Source organism: Vespa mandarinia, chromosome 11 (genome assembly GCF_050613455.1).
Source record: "Vespa mandarinia isolate Hongniang chromosome 11, ASM5061345v1, whole genome shotgun sequence".
Lineage (NCBI taxonomy): Eukaryota > Metazoa > Arthropoda > Insecta > Hymenoptera > Vespidae > Vespa > Vespa mandarinia.
The window spans coordinates 5,047,501-5,052,500 of record NC_140820.1 but is presented as its reverse complement, the minus strand read 5'-3'; the positions used below and the strand labels follow the sequence as shown (position 1 = coordinate 5,052,500).

Below are 5,000 nucleotides of genomic sequence, written 5' to 3'. Positions count from 1 at the left end.
GCGTTTTTATTTATTTGTGAACATGTCGAAAACTTGGGAGATGATATACACCGGTAAATGTAGAATCGTGAGAGGCTTTAGAAGCCTTTGTTCCAACTATTCTATATCTACAATAAGATATATAAATACCTGTTTATATACATACACATACATATATATATACAGACACATACATGTACACACACACACACACACATATATATATATATATTATGTATATGTTTCAAAATTTTATGTCAATTAATTATTATTAATTCGTATCATCGGATTAACACTGATAGAGTAAACAAAATTTAGTAAAATTTATTATATTATATATTATAAACATATATTATTTATATATATTTATATATATATATATATATATATATATATATGTTATATGTATATTTATTGGTACATTGGTATTTTATTAAATTATTATAGGATGATAACTATGAAGTTAAGAAAAGAAAATTTGATAATTTTTCTTACTTCCATAAAAAAAAATATATATATATATATATTAAAATATATATATATATATTAAAATATATATATATAAAAATAAATATATATATAAAAAATAAAAAATATATATATATAAAATATATATATATATATATATATATTTTTTTTTATGGAAGTAGTTTTTATGGAAATTTTATATATATATATATATATATATAATGAAAACGAATTAATAAATTGTATAATAATATAATAAATATTATACTAAATTATATAATTAAGATATAAAAGGAATAGATTTAAAAAGATTATTAACTTTTCAACTAATGTTATTAAAAAAAAAAAAGAAAAAAAGAATTAAATCAATCAATCAGAAACGTAGGTAACTGATATTCGAATTGTTATATATGATACAATATATTATCTTATCAATATAGGTTTCTTTTGTTATCTAGCCACAATACACAATATAAATCATATTTCTTTAGCCTTTAATATAGTGGATCAGCTGTGAGGGATATAATTCTTTCTCTCTCTCTCATTCTCTCCATCTCTCTCTAGAGAATACAATAGATATAATCCGTTTTTTTTTTTCTCTACCCTCGTACACATAAATATATGGAGTAATAGAGAAAGAGAGAGAAGAGAAAGACAGATAGATAGATAGATAGATAGAGAGAGAGAGAGAGAGAGAGAGAGAAAATGTCACACGATTCATAAAAGTTAATAATATTTTTTTATTTAGTAAAATAAAAAGATAATTAAATAATAAATCTTTAATAAACTCGTATGGTAACAATTAAAATTGTATATTTAATCAATCTTTCATTGTAAATACTCCCTAAAGTATTTAATTGTCAACTCAAATTATTTTTTTATAATTTAATATGACGGAATATGCATATAGCATAACTATAATATAGATATATATTATAGTTATATTATAATTTTATATATATATATATATATAAAGTATATAAAATATGTAGAATATATAATGAATTTTGTGTGTAATAAAAAATATAGTTTTTAAAATATTAATTTAAATAGATAATTTTAATGATGAAATAAAAGTTTATTAAAGAAGATATATATATATATATATATATACATATATATTTATACAGTATCTATTTCTTCTTTCTCTTTATCTTTTGGTCAGTAACGAAGTTTCTATCGAGAAAGAGTCTAGCAGCATAAGTATCGACTAACACCGTTTCTTTCCTTCGAAGAAATTCAATTAGGTAGGAGATCAGCCAACGTGTAAAAGTTTCACGTCGATATTTTTCCATTCGAATGGGAACGACGACTACGACGAGGACGAAGACGAGAACGAAGACGAGGACGAGGACGAGGACGACAAGGATGAGAAAAAGAAAGGGAAAAAGAGATAGAAAAAGAGTGAGAAAAAAGAGAAAGAGAGAGAGAGAGAGAGAGAGAGAGAGAGAAAAGATTAAAAAAAGGAAAAAGAGAAAAAGAAAAATGAGGAGATGAAGAGAAAAGATTACGACCGATTTTCTGCCCCAAACTTTTTCCCATTTTCGAATTGATCCGCACAAAGACGATTAACGAAACTTTCTGAACGAATAGACTTAATTACCGGCTATTTACAATATACCCGGTGTTCGATTACTTTTCAATTATTTTTAAGTTATTAGGTTCGGACGATCGATAATGTGTTGAAATTTTTCTTTTTATTTTATTTTATTTTTTTTTTTTTTACTTTTTTTTTTTTTTTATTTTATCGAAAATATTTAACAATTAAATGAAATTATTTATTAATCGAGCCAATGTTATATTTAATAGTCCATACATTCAACGTAATATTATTTTGTAGTATATATATATATATATATATATTAGTACTATATATATTAGTACACTAATATATATATATATATATATATATATATATATATATATATATATATATATTAGTGATAATAATTCAATGTAATATTATTTTATATTGTACTACAGTGTTCTTTATTTACATATAAAATAAGAAAATTTTCTATTTTGTTTATTTGCGAAGAATATATATAAATATACGTATTTTCTTTTGAACGGCGTATGAAAATCAATGTTCTTCTTTTTTTTTTCGATCGGAAATCATATTTATATATGTATTCATGAGTATTTATGGACGTACACGGAAAAATTTTTTATTTAATTTTTTAATATATGTACATGTTTGTTTTTGATCATATAAGAGAATTTTATTCATTAGTTTTATAATTTGCAAATATAACTTTCAATTAAATTAATGTAAGGATCTTTTTTATCGAGTTACTATGAAAATTATGATATATTAAATGATATAATATTAGGGATCATTTTTATCGATTATTTTATCGATACATTATTTTAAGATCGATAACATTAAAATTTTTTGAGTAAAAAATACTATAGCATTATTAATCATATATCTTACACACAAACATACACACACACACACACACATACACGAATGTAAAATATAGAAAATGTTTCCAACATTCTCTCTATTTAATTTGTCAAAAATTACTGGAAACTTTTAGTCAATTGAGAACAATTTCATTGAAAATATTCTAATAAAATATTGAATACACGTTTATTATTAATTCATCTCTTTCAGGATATCATGATTTATTTATTTATTTATTTTTATTTTCCTTTTTCTCTCTCTTTTCGAGGGTAAATATAAAATAATAAAAAATATATGATAAGAAGAAAATGATAAGGGATCGTTTGAGGGTTCGCTTTTAAATCACGAGAGAATTTTTTTCTATTTTTAATTTTCATCGTGACGGGAGTTCACCCTCATATATATATATATATATATATATACACATATATATTTGTACGTTTCCTCTTACTTTTTATTTATTTATTTATTTTTTTTTTTCCTTTTACGGAATTTCTTGCCCGACGCAATCTACTCGACGTAAACAGGAATCATTTTAACGAGAAAATACGAATTCTAATGCAGAGGTAGTACGCACCGTGTGTACTACATTTAACCATGGTCATTCATACCCCTTCTCCAAACCATAAAAATTCATCGAATTTAATCCTCGTTTTTTTCGCATCAACACGCTCGCTTGTAGACGTTCACGTTGTTGTTCATGTCGAAGGAAAAAATAGGGACAAAAAAGAAAAGAGAAAAAACCATAATATCGATGACTCGAAATAAATCGTAATCTCAAAGAAAAAAAAAAAAAGAAATAAAATAAAATAAAATAAATAAAAGAAAAGAAAAAAGAAAAAACTCGTTAATCGTTCTCTTCCCTACGATTTATTAAAAAAAAAAAAAAATAATAATAATAATAATAATAATACACGAATAAATAAATAAATAGTATTGAAAAAAGGAATAGATAAAAAAAAAATAAATAAATAAAACAAGAATTCCAAGGAAGAAAATATTTCTGACAATATTTTCGACGATGTATTGATATTATTTGAGAATTAAGAAGAACTTGTGCAATGATAAATTTTTTTTTTAATAATTCTTTTCATTTTTTTATAAGAAAAGAAATTTTTGTTGTTGTATAAAATATATATATATATATAAAAGGAACGTAAGATTATTAATGACAATTATGAGATGATAAATTGATTAATTTAAAAACAAAAAATAAAATAAAATGATAGTATAATTTCAATGAGTTAATAAAATTATAACTTAATCTTTAATTTCGTTAATGGCGTTACAATTCAAGAAAAAAAAAAAAAAAGAAAAAAAAAAAAGAAAAGAAATAATATGATCTATTTTTGTCATGTATTTTTAATTAATAAGATTAATAGGCGAAACGTAACGAGGGATAATTAGAGTATGCTAGTATTTTGTAGATATCATTAATCAGAGAGAAAGAGACAGAGAGAGAGAGAGAGAGAGAGAGAGAGAGAGAGAGAGAGAGAGAGAGAGAGAGAAAGAAAGAAAAAGAGAAAAAGAGAGAGTGAGAAAGAAATAGAGAGCGTGGACAAGGAAAATACGTAAGTAATTACGTTGGTCGCTTTTAACATCGAAAGATGTCGTAGGACGTTATGTTCTTTTGCGCCATTAACTCGACGAAAAGTTACCTTACAGATGGCCTTCGAGCCGCAATAATTCGACTCTCTAACGAACCAGCACTAACGTTTAAAAAGCGCGTCCTCACTAAATTTTCTCGTCTCTTTTAGATCGTTTAGGATAGAGAGAGAGAGAGAGAGAAAGAGAGAGAGAAAAAGTTGTTAGAGACAATAAAAAAAGAAAGAAAAAAGAAGAGAGTGCAAGAAAGAGAGAGAGAGAGAGAGAGAGAGAGAGAGAAGGAAAGAGTAACAACATTTACTGGATTTAAAATGTATGAAAAAAATATATTTATTAAATTAACACTGTCATTTTCTAATTTATAATAATAATTATAAATCAATAATTATATTTGTCATGCATGCATATATATATATTTATTTATTTATTTATTTATTTATTTATTTATTTATTTATTTATTTAGATAATATATTGTATGTCTATATACATATATAATATATTATGTGCATAGTATATATAGTACTATAGTATGCATTA

At 23.4% G+C, this 5,000-nt stretch overlaps 1 protein-coding gene across 1 annotated transcript in view; it reads left to right on the top strand.

The window, feature by feature from the left end:
• The window catches only part of LOC118441164 (uncharacterized), a 183,433-nt gene that overhangs the window by 75,561 nt on the left and 102,872 nt on the right, over nucleotides 1–5,000 (top strand). The gene's annotated exons all lie outside the window — the stretch shown is intronic.